At 36.2% G+C, this 16010-nt stretch overlaps 1 pseudogene; it reads right to left on the bottom strand.

Moving 5' to 3' along the window:
* Positions 1-13577: 13577 nt before the first annotated feature.
* On the bottom strand, positions 13578-15157 carry LOC103733445 (annotated as a pseudogene).
* Positions 15158-16010: the final 853 nt, after the last annotated feature.

Genomic DNA, 16010 nt, shown 5'->3' with positions numbered 1-16010 from the left:
GCCTCTTAGTAACATACTCTGTCCCAAAGGCAAAAATGTCAAAAGTATTTGGGAGCTCTTATCTAATCCCTAAAAGATTTTAACGTTATCTCTTCTGAGGGGGGAATGTTAGAGTAGCCAAAACCACCCCCCAAATAAAAGAGAGAAAAAGAAAGTACACAAAGTTGTCAGGAAAAAGTGATGGGGAGATATGGGAGGAGTTGGAGTGGAGGGAATGGGTTTGGATTTGATCAATATACCTTATATGCATGTATGAAATTCTCAATAATTTTTTAAAGTTAAAAAAAGTTTTAAATTATTATAGCCCATATTTTCAAATGTCTTAAGTTCTTATTACACATTATATCACTCAGTGATCTTCAAAATAATTGCTTCTATTCATAAAATTGAAACATCATGAGCTAGGCATGGTAATGTGAGATTAAGGCCAATCTGGTCAACATAGAGAGTTCCAGGTCACCTGGACTACAGGGAGACCTTGTCTCCAAAACAACAACAACAACAGCAACAAAACTGAAACATTGAATTTACGGAAAAATTTTCTTTCCAAAAGTTTTAAAATATTTTTTGAGAATTTCACAAAAACATAAGGTGTTTTGGTCAAATCTACTCTGCATTTCCTCCCTTCCAACTCCTCTCATATTCTCCCCTCCACTTCATGTGTTTTCCTTTTGTTAAACCCACTGAGCCTACTTGGTGCTGACTGCATGTGAATGGATATAGGAATTATGCCAGCATATAGGTAGTCTTTCAGGGGCCTCATCCTTGAAGAAAACATATTCTCCTTCACTCAGAAGCCATCACTTGCCATTGGTTTCTCCGCTAGAGGTGGTATCTCATAAACTCATTCATGTTGTCATTTTGACTGGCTTGATATTCTGTAGGTCTTATGCATGAAGCCATACAGCTGTGAGTTAATGTGTACAATATCCCTGTCATATCCAGCAAATACTGCTTCACTCCAGACTGTTCACTACTTATGGCTCTTGCAATCTACCCAGCTCCTCTTCCACAATGATTTCCTGAGTCTTTGGGGGAAGGGAGTGTGATATGGATATCCTATTTATAATACTGCATTAATGAGGCTCCTATAGATATTCTATTTATAATTGAACATTCAGCATTCTTTATATTTGACCAGTTGTGAGCCTCTGCAAGTTACCTTCTACTGAAAATGGAAGTTTCTGTTATGAGGCAACCATGAGAGATGCACTTATCTATGGGTCTAAAGATATAAACTCAGGGGAGAATTTAATACTCTGTCCATTTATCAGAATAATAGTATTATGTTCTCCCATAGAGCCTATTACCTAGTCAGTCATGTTTTTTAGCCTTGTTTACAGTACCAGGCTTGAGTTCCATTTTGTGGCTCAGATTTTAAATCCAATTAAAAAGCGGTAGGTTACTCCCATAACATTTGGGCCACTATTGCACCAGTGGACATATTTTGCCAGGCCAGTTTTTTGTTAGTGGATCCCATGTAGAGCACAGGGTTCACAGTTAGGTAAGATTGTTGAATGCTTTATCTCCACTGTAATGTAAATATAAATTTCTGTGCTCTGAAATCTAGCCAGTAGAGCTTGAAGCTTCCATTTTGGTACCAACTTGATTTCTCCATGTCCTATGTCTCAAATATGTGTATCTTTACCAATAGAGTATTATCATCAAGTTCTGGGGGCTAACCAAAAGCAATGGCAATATTCTGCCTATAATGTTTGGAGCATCCATGGGATCCACTACCAACAACTGAAAGTCCTGGCATTAGGTTTTTATTTGATTTTTTTAATTTTAATTTTAATTTTAATTTATTTGTCCATAGGTACATTGTGGCACAAATGTTATGGGGTAACCAGTCACTTTCTAATTTGATTTAAGGCCTGCTCTACAGAAGGAAACACATGCTCAGTACTAAAAACACATGTCCCATGGTTAAGCAGCTCAGAGGCTCCAGAGTTGAACCTACTATTATTATTTTATTAAATGGACATAGTATCAAACTACCCTATAAATTCGTATCTCTGGGCATATCCTGACAAGTTCACAGGAATCACAGCTAATTAAAATGATCAATGACATATATAGTTTGGTGGGTGGTTTCTGGGACACCTCTGACCAACAAGAGGAGATATCCCACATCTGGCATTTAGCTTTTTATTTGTCAACCTCTAATTTATAGGATGGGCATAATCCCCTGTGTAGGGTAACTGCAATAAAACTTTTATCTGAATGTGTGTTGTGTGTGTGTGTGTTTGTGTGTGTGTGTGTGTGTGTGTGTGTGTGTGTGTGTGTAGCTTATAAAATAGTATGTTTCTTTATGGCTGCTCCATATATCCTTAATGTTAGTTATCTCTCCTCCCACTCCTTCTCTGTCCTATTCTCTGAAGAGATGTTTAGCCTATGCTTTTTAAAACAACAAAAGAAAGTTTTCAAAATTGTTTCTTCCAATTTTTAAAAGTAGTCAATATCCACTAAATTTGATAAGTATCACTACATGAAGAATAAATACTGGTACAACTTCAACAACAAAAAAAATTATTTACCTTAAATGTTTTAAATAACTTTGTGGAGGGAGGCGTGGTTGTGTGTACAGGTGTACATATTTGTGCTTGCATGTGGAAGTCAGAGGTCAGACTCAGATGTTGTTCTTCAAGAACTGTCCACCTTGATTTATGAGACATAGTCCTTATTGAGACTTAAGGCATCAGCACATCTGGCCTTTTACAAGGGTACCAAAGATCACTTGGGTTCTCATTCTCGCTAACCAGGAATATTACTCACTAAGCTACCTCTCCAGGTCCTTAATAACTCTGAATTTACTAATTTTCTGTTTGAAATGTATCCTAGGTAGTATTAATAACAACAAGAGACTTGAGTTGAACACAAAATATAAACCACTTTAGATATAATTCACCAGAAACTAGAGGCAAATCTACTATGAATAGAGGTTTCAAGTTGAAAGAAAAGGTAAGCACAGTCATAACAACTTATGAACAAAAGACAGTCATTCAGGAAGAAATCTGACTCTGCTTTCTATTTCATGGGGAAGGACAGCAACTGAGATCTAAACATAAAGAAAAACAATGTAAAACTTAAAATAGACAACCTCAACAATTTCCCCAATGAAATAAGTATTTACACAAATAAAATGTATAAAAATATGGAAAATTTTTATGTCTGCTGAATGGATATATACCTGTATGTGGATACATCTATATTGATATGTAGATAGAAATATATTTATCTTTTTCAAATACAGTTTGATATAATGAAGTGTAGAAGTGTAAGTAGCAAGGGATTCAAGTGCAAGAGAGTGTGCAGAGACCACACATAAGCATATATTATACCATAAGAATCTGTGTCCTTATAAACAAACTATGAGTTGGACATGTGCAACAAATAGGTATAAAAAGCTAAGCTTGACCTGTCAGTAGCATCTGCTGCTTTTTGACATTTCGCTAAACAGAAGCCTCCTCATTTAAAGTACTTGAACATTTTAACATGGATTGGAATTAAGTGCACCATTCCTTAACACATTGTTTTTTCAGAACTCATGAAAAAAAACTTTAAAAAACAAGTGATAATGGGACAGTTACTTTATTTATTAGGCTTTACGGCTGGGTAGGATCATTCATTGGTTTTCTGTCTGGGCAACTTAACACTATGAGAGCTAGTCTTCAGGGAGGAGGCTTCCAGGTCAGTTCTAGCTCTGAAGTTGGGTGTCTGAAGTAAATCATGTCTTCAGCAATAGGGTCTTATCTTCAAGTTCTGGGAGTCAACCAAGGGCTGTAGCAATAGCCTGTATTATTATGGGGGTCCCTTTGACTACCCTGACCAACAATTTGAAAGGAAGTTTCTACTGCCTGGCAGTATGTTTCTTGTTATATAGCCTTCAGCCATAACATACATACACACACGTGTGTGTGTGTGTGTGTGTGTGTGTGTGTATTTCATCAGGACCTTAAAATAATTTATTTCTCTGTTTTTTCACAGTGTATAAGTGTTATTTATTGTACCTCACATTCCCCCTGTTTGATCCTCCCTACTCTTTCTCTCCAGTTAAAGTATCCCCAATTCCCCATTTCCCCCTTAATAATACCTATCTCCTACTATACCTCTCTCTCAAATTCTTTCCCTCTATTTACCCCCATGGGTCATTTCCATTTGTCTTCGGTTACATTAGAGTATATACTTCGATCTAAGTATTTGGAGTTAAGATCCAAAGATGAGAAAGAAAAGATGTCACTTGTTTTTCTGAGTCTGTTTTACTTCACTTAGTATAACAATTTCTAGTCCTATCCATTTACCTTCAAATATCATGCTTTCATCTTTCTTTACTTCTGAGTAGAACTCCATTGTATAAATGTACCACATTTTCATTATCCATTCACCAGTTGAATTATATTTAGGTTGTTTCCAGTTCTTAGCTATTTCAAAAAACCATCAACAAACATGACTTTACAAGTGCTTTGGGTATATGCCAAGAAGTGGCATAACCAGGGTATATGGTAGATTCATTTTCAGTTTTTTAATAGCATTCCTTACTTATTTCCATACTGGTTGTGCCAGTTTGCAGTCTCACCAAGAGTGGATGAAGATTTCCATTTACCTGCATCAACAGCAGCATTGGTGTCATTTGTTCTTTTGATTTCGACCATTTTTACTGGATTTAGATGAAATCTTAAAGTGGTTTTTATTTGCATTTCTCTAATTACTTAGGTGTTGAACACTTTTTAATGCAGTTCTCAGCTATTGTGATTTCATCTTTCAAGAACTCTGTTCAGATTCATAGCCCATTTACTAATTGGATCATTTGTTTTCTTGTTTTTTGTTTTTGAGTTCTTTGTATATTCTGGATGTTAATCCTCTGTCTGATGTACAGCTGGTAAAGATTTCTCTCCTACTCTGTGGGCTTCCTCTTCATTTAATTGGTTGTTTCCTTTGCTGTACAGAAGCTTTTTAATTAGGTCCCATTTTTTGATTATCGAAATGAGTAGCCCAGTAAACTATTGCTATTGTTACAGTAATGGAACTTTTACCTTGAGGTGAATCAACAGCTGTCCAATTGGAATGAAAGCCCATTCAATGGGTGGGAACTTATGTGTGGTACTGTAAACATAGCCAAATACACATGGCTGGAAGGCCATAGATCCTAGAGAAAAACCTCATTTGCTACATCCCTAGACCAACATACTTTCTTACTATATTCTAAATATGCATCCTCATTTTTACAGGCAAGTATACCTCTTATCACTCATGAAGGAAGCTTATTTTTGCAATAGGTGGAGACTAACAGAGTTCCACAACTCGGGTCAAACACAGAGAAGAATTGTCTGTGAGACACTTTGCCTAAGTGGCACATTTTCAATGCAGTCTCTACACATAAGATGACTGCATCCTTCAACTCTCGCCAGAGAGGTTTTCTCATGCAGTAGATGATAATTAACACAGAAATCCAAAATTGGCCAATGTGTGGAGATTGAAAGGCAGCAGAGTGAATAGGACACTTATTTCAAATTTCTGTCTCTCAAAGCTCGGGGATCATTGTGGGAGAGGGGGCACAAAGATTGTAAGAGCCAGACATGGTGAATGACCACAAGGAAACAGTTTTCCAGATAGCTGGCCAGTTGTACATATATACAGCTATAGTGAAAGCATGAACAATCCCATGCAAACTCAAATCAGACAAAATCCCAGTATAAATGTGGGTAAGAAATTCCAAACTAACCTAAGGAACTTTTGGTAACTGATGGCTATTGGGAGTGAGGAGAGATAGTTTCTTACATGGATAAGACTGCTGTTATGTTAACCATATTTCTGTGGATGGACCCACATTGAGAGACATGTGGGGACAAAAATCAGACTCCTCAGGCCATATTGTATACATATAAGTAAAGTACATTGGATTGGGTGGGAGGCAATGGACGAGGTGCTGATTGGGGAGGGGATCTAAATATCATCACATTACTTTGAAAATTCAAAATTGCAAAAATTCATTACAAAATGAAAAAATATACAATGGGTATGTAAAACAATTTAAGAAAGATAGTTTAGGTGCACATAAGTTTTCCAAGGTACCCATTAATCTGCATTTAAAATAGTTTCTATTGTATTATGTGATATGATCATACATCGTGTATTTCTGATTTCAGCAAAAACTCCACCCTTAAAATTTGTCGCTGATACATTTCAATGAAATACATTAACAAGAAGAGATCTTAGCTGAAAGGAGAGTATTTTAGAACTGGTTAAAAGGCCTGTTAATCCAAATTTAGTTATTTCTGTATTGTGTTTATTAAATTAAATTCTCTTAGATTCAATGTATAAATATTAATATTCACTTTAAAGACTTGGGAATTGAATGAGACATAAATCAAGCTATTTTTTTTTCTAAATGTCATTTCAGAAATGCTATATCCTTTTGCTTTATTTAAAAACCATCAAAGACATTTAAGCCAAATCTCTATTAATTAAGAAACTTATATTTTCAGACCAGATTATTCCTTTAAAATCAATACCTGTCTCACTGTCAGTATTCCAAGCCTCTTGGGATGTTTCAAAGGCTTCACCTTTAAGGTCTTGTTCATATCCCTCCTCCTCCCATGTATAGAATATGTGTTTGTTGATCTCACAAAGCCTAACACTCACAGTGATGACATCTGAAGGTGGGTATTTACTGAAATAAATAGGTTTTACTGTGTTGTAATGAGGGAGTTCCATAAAGATCTTATTGTCCTTCTTAGAAGAGAGACCTGAGAATATATGTTTGCTCTCTTCTCTCTTTCATATATTATGTTAGCACATATTATTAGAACATAGGTTATATTTACTTGCCATCATTTCTGACAAAAATTATTTTTAACATCCTATATAATGTGTTTTCTTTGTTTAGTATAATAAGTGTATTACATAAATTGCTTTGATGTATATCTCTGTAGCCAAGGTTGGCCTCTAACTCATGGTAATCCTCATGCCTCACCCTCCCAAATGTTGGAGCCACTATGCTTAGATTATGTATACTTTTACATGAGAAAATTGCTTTATGTATTAGGACTTTCATTTTTAAAAGCCATCTTTATAAATGTATTTTTATTTTTAATTTTTTGTGTGTGTGAGAGGAGGGGCACGTGACCTTCAGTCCAGTTTTCTATGAAGGCCAGAAAAGGGCATCTAGTTCCCTAGAACGGGAGATACAGGCACTTGTGAGCCCCAGATATGGGTGCTGAGCACCAAACCTGGACTCCTAACCACTGAGTCATCTCTCCAGGCCCCTAGAACTTCCATTTTTAAAACTTAGAAACAAAAAGGATCTTTATAACTTAACATGAAACTGTACTCAATATACCTATTAAATAAGATTAATCATAATAATTATTCAATCAACAGAAATATATTAATTTTCATGGTAATATTAATTTATACTAGATACTCAATAAAATTTCCTTTAAAAATTATAAATTTAAATAAAGGACTTAAAAACCATGTATGTCATACTATCTAAGATAAAAACTATAAACACACATACATAAAACTTAGTTATAATGGAATAAATTTCTAGATAAACATCAAATTACTAACTTTCTTAAGAAGGAATAGATGCTTTTCCATTAATAAAAAACTTCAAGATCAGAAGAATACTACCAGATACTTGTGGGGGAATAATCTAGTTATACAATCAATCTGACATCAAACTGAAAGACATTACAGGAAAGAAAAATAGGAGACCAATATTCTTTATGCACATAGAAGAAAAAAAACTTCAACAGCAGTGAGTTAAATTAAATAATATATTAAAACAGAACAAAGCTATGTGGGATTTATAGTAAGAATTTAATCTTGGTTCATCATTCAAATGAAATCACTTTAATTAAATGATGTGCCACATTATGTCATCAAAGGAATGCAAATTAAAATAAGAATGAGATATTAAAATATTCCTATTAGAAGGTCAAAATCCAGAACACTAAGAATGCCAGGTTCAGGGGAAAGTGAAACTATAATATGTGATAATATAATGCTGGACATTGCCATTAACAATTTATATAAACCAATAAAATATATACCAAGAGTGAGTCCCCATGTAAACAAGGGGCTGTGGATGATAATGAAGAGTCCTTTGCCATTGATGTTAATAAATGTACTACTTTGAGATAAATTGCCAATGAGGAAGGATATGTGTGTGTGTGGCCATAGGGAGTAGATGAGGGATCTCTGTACTTTACACCAATTTAGCTCGAACCTAATCTTCTCTATAAAATATAATCTATAAAAATTATTTATTTGATAATCACTTCCATATGCTAAAAAAAAAACAGGTAGAAAATAAAGTCATCCATTTATAATAAAAACTCCTCAGCAAGTTAAAAATGCTAAGTTCATATATCAAATAGAAAGTACTTAGAGCAAACACAGTACTTCTGTCCAAAACATTTTGGCAACATTACATATTTTCTAGAAAGGAAAATGTTAGGATATCCAATCTTAATGTTTATTTATGTGTGTGTATGTGGTACTATAGATCAAGCCCATAGTGGTGGTGTGGATACGAGGCCAGTGCTCTACCACATAACTTATAGATCTGAACTTTCAAAATGCATTCTAGAAGTTGAGCTGCTTGCCTAGGCTTATCATACTGTTTTTCAAAATGCAAATTATGCATCCATTATGACTCATTTCATCAAAGCTGCATGTATTTCGAAGGGCGTGTTTCATCTTCATTTTTTTCTGTGTAGTCCTGTTTAATTTTAGTACTGTGTATTGTTTTTATTTTTGATTGCCAAGTTTTAATTGTATAGATTTATAAACTACAATGTGAGGGTTTGATGTATCATGTTTCTATAAAGGCTTAGATTACCAAACTTATTTAAAGAAGGAATTAATAGCATACCATTATTTATTTGATATAATATTGGACAGATTAAATTTATGTAATATGTCTCTAATTTTCTTTTGAGGGGGATGAAATATTTGAAATTTACTCTCAGATATTTTGAAAAATACAGTCTAGCAATTCTGCTACCTGTGGAAGATCTATTCCAAGAACTCCAGTGGACATCTGAAGTGTGAACTATCCTGAAACATACATGCAAATGCTGCATGATAGTTGATTTATGCTGGTAATTGTGCAGCATAGATACATAGAACGAAAGGATGATCCACGTCCTAGGAGGAGTGGAGTGAAATAACATGGGAGTCCACCATGCTGCTTAGAACAGCACATGGTTTAAAACATGTTTATTTCTAGAATTTTCCACTTAATATTTGATTAAAGTTCACCATGTGTAATGCAAACCATAGAGGGTTAAACCTCAGATAAATAGGAGCTACTGAATATATTGGAGTTATAGTCACCCATTTCTGCAGTTGATCTCAAAAATCTACTCTTTGCATGTGAAATTTTGTAGCCTTTGATCAAAAACTCCTCATTCCCTCTTTCCTCATCCCTTCATCTTGGGGTAACTGCTATGGGATTTCTAGGTTCTTGCCTTCCTGAAGGAAAGAATTCAATCAAGAAACATGCACAGTTTGTGTGGAAAAGCTAAGCAAAGTAAATGCTTCAAAAAGATATTGGAATGGGTTGCCCCAAAGGTGGGAAGCAGTCTAGTAGGTTCTACATTGTAGATTTTAATGACACTTCTATGAGTATTTATGTAATGGATGGGGTGTATTCATGTGGTAAGGTTACTCTTTCCTGTATTAGTTAAGGTTCTCTAGAGGAGTAGACATGACATCAAGAAGACTTAGTGTTACTATTTATGAAATTAGATCACATGATGTAGCTGAGGTATCTCAAGAATGACTCCACATTGGAGAGGCTGGGAACCCAATTAACAGTCAATCCATGAGGCTGGGTAATTAAGCAGTCCCAATCTGGTGCTGAAGGCCTGGAGGATTTCTGGAGAGCTGCTGGTCTTTAGTCTGTATTAAAAGGCCATAGAAGCTGAGTTCTGATGTCAGTGAAGATGGCGGCAGCAGGGACAACAGAGTAGATGCGTGTTTGAGCAGGGAGCAAGGGTTAAGAGGCAGAAACAAGCACTGCTTTTCCCTGAGAGTTTTACAGCCAGAAGGTGCTACCCACTCAGGGAGGGTCTTCACCTCTCTACTAATCCTTTCCAGCCATACTTTCAGAGACACACATAGACAGAGGTGTGTCTCTGAGTCAACCGTAGATCCAATCAGTTTGACAACCAAGATTAATCATTATTGGAAAACCATCTCAGACAATGGTGGATCAGTTCTCCCTTTTAAGGTCTTTCTTCCTATGATCACTAGAAAGATCCACAAAAAGAGAGGGGCCCAAACTATAACACAAACGATGTTATAATCACAGCAGTTCTGTTGAGGGTGCAGACCCATTGTTAGTGCACTTTTTTGAGAAAATGCCCTGGTGCTTTAGTTTCTAATTTAACTGGAAGGATATTTAACCACAAAGGAACATTCTGGTTTTCAGGTGACACAGTCTCCTGACAGCTGTCGTTTTCCTTAGCTTCCTCATATTAACTCCACCTACCTGATAGAATAACTGTTTTTCTGCTCTCAGCTTCTATGAGTTTCATTAGATTCCACATAAAAATGAGATCTTGCAATATTGGCATTTCTGTGCCTGCGCCTGGGATTTCACTTAGGATGCTGTACTCTTGATTCACGTATTCTGTGAACTTGCTATGTTCACCAGTACAATCACCATGTTACATTAAATGTATCTCAAGTTATATATGTCTCCACAATTCAGTATGATATCACTAAACATAAGGGGCTCTTGAACACTTGAAATGTGGTTAGTACAAAATAAGATTCTCTAAAACGATAAAAGTACAGAAGATTTCAAAAATGCAATATGAAAGAGTATGTAAACATCACATGCAGAAACACAATTTAAAATTTTTTTGATTTATTTATTCTTATTTTATGTGTATGAGTGTTATGACTGCATGCATGTAAGTACACCCACATCATGCAGTGCCCATGGAGGACAGAATAGGGCCTTGGTTGTTAGCCACCAATTGGGTACCGAGATTTGAACCTGGATCTTCTAGAAGTGCAGCCAGTGCTCTTAACCAGCTGAGCCATGCCTCTAGCCCCAGGAAATGCTATTTAAATGTGCTAGGCTAAATAGAAATGTCATTAAGCATAATTTTATCTGTTTCTGTTTTCTCAGTATGGCTACAAAAAATACAAAACTATAAACATATATCTCTAATGGATATTGGTGACCACCTTTGTCTTCTAAATAGTAATCAAAAGTTTCTTTTCTGCATTTCTGAAATCTCAAAGTTCTGGAAACACTTTAAAAATTGAGTATAAAATCATTGGTTAGAAAAATATGATCTGAAGTGATGGGAAGGTATTTATAGAGCCACTGATTACAGGCTGCAGTCTCAGAGCCCTATGGGGATATTATACAACCCAGGACCACAGCAGTTCTACAACAATCTGGGGCCAGGTCTATTTTCAGAATTCAGAATCATAAGGACTACAGGTGCATAGTACAGTTTACTACATAATAACCACTGTCTGCAGATTTACCATAAAAATAATTTCCTGTATTACTGAAACACAGTGTGTGAAATACTAGCTCTTAGTACAATTAAGAGTACTAACAGTATTTCTGTTATTTATATAGAAATAAAGCAATAAATTGAATAGTAAATTAACCAGTAGGGTAAATAGAGCTTATGAATAATTTCTATAACTTTCTAAATTTTTAATTATGTGTATATATGTGGGACTGTGCATGTGCATGCAGGTTCCCCTCATAGGCCTGATTAGGGTGTTAGAGTCCCTGGAGCTGGAGTTACAGGTCGTTGTGAGATGCCTGGTGTGGGTGCTGGGAACTCAGGTCATCTGCAAGAGCAGTATGTGCTCTTAACGGCCGAGTCAATCTCTGCAGCAATAAATCTCTTTTACTCAATAAATCTCTTTTACACAATCTCTTTTACGCAATAAAAACAGTACATTTTCAAGCCATATATAAATTATGCTAAGCTAAATTGTAGAATTTGTATGTGTGAGAAATGATTTTACATCTGTGTAAGGATCTTAGAGACTAGTTACACTGTTTACATGATCATTTGACTATTGACTGGAGTGAGACTTCTGTGGACATGGCAAAAAAAAAAAAAGACTCATAAATTAGAAATCATGATTGAAAATGATCTATTCAGACTATGTAATAGTCCACAAATTAAATTGTATAATTCAATGACTTTGATACATTCCAAGATATGTAAAACCACCATCATGAAAGTCACATTTATTGTTTCAATTTTTATAAGACCAAGAAGATTTTTGATTGGCTACTGATAGGATTACTGTCTTCAAGGATTTTGTTTCTTTCCATTTTGATGCTCAGTCTTCCCAGCACTCCATTTCATGAATGCTCAGGTCAACAAAAGTGTGGCTTACAGCTTCAACTTTATTAGCTGGTGTTAGTAGAGATACTAAAGCTGAAGTTAAAAGGGAAAAAAATTCTCTCTCATTGTGTTTCCCTTGATTCAAAGGTGAGATCTCCATTTTGGGGTGGGGGGTTGATTTTTGTCTTTTGTTTGTTTGTTGCTTTGCTTTCGAAACAGGATCTTCCTGTAGCCCCAGGTGGCCTGGAATCTCACAGAGATCTGTCTACCTCTGCCTCTTAAGTGCTGGGATTAAGGGTGTGCACCACCAAGCCTGGCTGAGATCCTTTCCATTTTCAGCTTTATTTTGCTTAGTGTGCATGTTTTTTCAAACAATAGTTCTTTATTTCCAAGACTGAATTTTTCTATTTGTGGGACAATTACTTCAATAATATAATTCTACAAACACTGGAAGCCAAAACTTTCAATCAGATCTTAAACATTATTTTTCTCTTTCTCTGTATCAGTGATTAAGTTATACAGATTATTAGTCCTCTTTCTATACATGTAAGAAATGACAATCTCACTACCATGAAATTTCTAAAACTGACTCACATTTGTTAAAAAAGGTAAAAATCATACTTTTCTTCCCCTTCCTTCAGTTCAAGTTCTGAACTGAAATAATACATGTAACAATAGCTGGTTCTAACTTCTATAAAAAGTTAAAACATGTCACACTCCTTTGCCAATATAAAGAGCTACAAAATTTCAATCACACTTGCCTTGAATTCAGGCCTGAGAAAAACTCTAAGCAACTAACTCAAGAGGAGCAAGTCCAATAAAGGGAAACTACGAAGGAGAACAGACCAGCAGATGAAATGCTAGGCAAAACTCGAATCTGACATTAACGTATTGGAAATACCCCAAAGGAGACAATGACTGGGATCTACTGTAACAAAGTCACCAAAGCTATATGCAAACGTCAAGCACTGTCAGGTGAGGGCCCAGCAGGCTATCTGCTGAGTGGTAAGCCAAGTGATTCAGCTCACAATCTCACAATTCCTTTTGGACCCTAAAGCAGGGGTTCAGCTGAAAGTCATAATTCTCTGTTGCAATTTTCTCTTGGTTGTCTTCAGAAGAGTAGTTTCCTTGTTTTTATGGTTTTTTTTCCTCCATGTGATGTAGACCATCTCTTTAAACCCCAAAGAGTGTTAATTTTCACATATAAAAAGACTTCTTTAGAAAGCATCAGGAGTGACAGCAAGGACGATAGCAGTCACTCTTCATTGCATCCTTAGCCATCATAATTAAAGTCGTCAGCCAGCTAATGGTTTGGCCAGTTTCAGAAAGGGATGCTGTAATAGTTCTTTGGCTGAGCCTCTATTTTCCACATCCATTTCCAAACATCAATTTAAGAAGTCCAGAAATATTGGAGAAAGTTTCTCTTGATTCTGAAGTTCAGGGGTTCCATTAGCTGATATCAGGTACAGTGCCCCTAAGGGATTTTCATTGAGGTATGGATGCTCTCCTTCAACCATCTCAATAGACATGATGCCCAGAGACCATATATCAACTTTGGGGCCATAAACTTTCTGTGTAACCACCTCTGGTGCCATCCAGTATGGCGTTGCAAACATAGTACTGTGTTTGCTTTGCTCAGGGGTAATCTGGGCGTAGAAACCAAAGTCAGTAAGTTTAACTGAGCCTTCCATTCCCAAAAGCACATTGTCACTTTTGATGTCTCTGTGGATCACTTAATTAGTATGTAAAAACTCCAAGGCCCATAAACACTCTGCATATAGCAGCAATCTGTACTTCCTCCATGCAGGTTTCTGATACATGACTGAGTGAACCACCAGCAACTCCATTACCACAAGCAACTCATCTCCCACCAGGTAACTGTTCAAGAAGTTAACTAAATTAGGATTTTTTAAATTCTTTCATTACCAGAATCTCATTAATGATCAATTTCTTCTTTGGCTGTTTCTGTAAATTAATATGCTTGATAACAACCTCCTGTCCCAGTGCCATACCAGTTGTGGTGAAAACTGTACCAGAAGCCCCTTTTCCAAGTTTTTCATGTCTTGTATACTTTTTCTTAGGGTCACGAACACTCACACTAGTTCTTAATTTCTCCATGATCTCTTCATCCATCATCTTGGCCTTCTTCTGTTGCTTGTCTGAAGACTTGGCACCACTATCAACATTAGAATCACCAACTGGAACAGGAATAGGGTCGATTACAGACCGAGTGTAAATTGATTTTGTATGATCTGGTCGAGGCACAGTGACAGGAGCAGCAGCCTCTTCATCATCGTCTTTCTCTGTTACTACTGCTAACGTTTCTAATCTCTTGGTATTCAGTGCTGGCATTGCAAAAGGGAAGCCATCCTCTTCAAGAGGAGTAAAACTCAGATACTTCTGTTTCACTGTGTTGCAGTCAGAATTTTAGGACATCCAGCACAGCCTGAGGGTTCTTCTTTTGTTCTAGTTTGGTGATACTGGAGGTCTGTAATGATTGATCGAGCCCACTGTTCTGGCAGGCCAGTAAACTCTCTAGTAACAACATCAAAGCCACCATGAATGGTGTTTTCAAAATCAGATGAAGAAGAAATCTCTGGTCATTTTTCTCCCTTTCTACTTCCTTTTTCTGTGCCTGAGAATATGGAGATGATCTTGTTCCTGGGCTTTTTTTCCTCTGGAACAGAAGGCAAAGGTTTCAAACTGTGACTGGCTGATAAAGGATCTTTTCCTCCAGTGCTGAAAATGGTACTGCTCATTCGTACAGGAGGTGCTGGAGGCTTGTCTTCTAGTTCTCTGTTAACAGAAATGATTCAGAATTATGAAGTGGCCAGTGAGGAAAGGTCTGTGCCCAGCCAGGCACCTCGGTCAGCGCTCGGCTGGCAGCAGAGCAGTCCTGGGCAGGTACGTGCAGAGAGGGGCCAGATCTTAAACATCTTAATCCTATGATTTTTATTTAATCACTTATTAATAAAACAGAATTGTTTAATATGAGAAAGGTATTTAATAAAGATTGAGTTAATAAATATGTTTGAATGCTTAAGGATCTTGAAACAATTTTTTGAAAAATCAACAGAAAATAGAACATAGACAAAAAATAAATGGAAGATAGAGAGATAACGAAACAACTGTGAAGAGAAATAAAACTATTGTGCCTATGAAACACAAGAGTGAATGAAAATAGAGGCGACAGATAACAATACAATAGTGAAAACATGGAAAGCTAATATAGTATTAAAAAATATCTTACCATCATTATTGGAAAGTAAGACACAACTAGATAAAAGACAGAATAAAAAATTATCAAGGCGATATGTAGAATGAATGGTCAATGTAGGATTTCTAGCATGCTCAATAATTAACAATATAAAAGACAAAGTAAATGAAAAGGAGGAAAGACAAAGTAATGGATTACCAACACCAAAATGAAAACTGAAAGACTATTGCCTACATCTAAATACCATAAGACTATATGAATTGAGCTATCAGATACCAAAAGTGATGAATGGGAGGGAAAGCAAAGAGAAACCCTGTTAAGGTTCAGACAGCCCTGCCCCCTCACCAACAGGGTCTCAAGGACTTCTCACATTCCTGAGAAAAGGGACCCAAGCTGATAAGCTCCCTGGTCTTTGAAGTTAAGAGAAGCAGACTTTTCTCCAC

This window comes from Nannospalax galili, unplaced genomic scaffold, assembly GCF_000622305.1.
Source record: "Nannospalax galili isolate Female #2095 unplaced genomic scaffold, S.galili_v1.0 scaffold293, whole genome shotgun sequence".
In the NCBI taxonomy this organism is placed as follows: domain Eukaryota; kingdom Metazoa; phylum Chordata; class Mammalia; order Rodentia; family Spalacidae; genus Nannospalax; species Nannospalax galili.
Note: the sequence above shows the minus strand (reverse complement) of the source record. Positions and strands in the feature narration are given on the sequence as shown.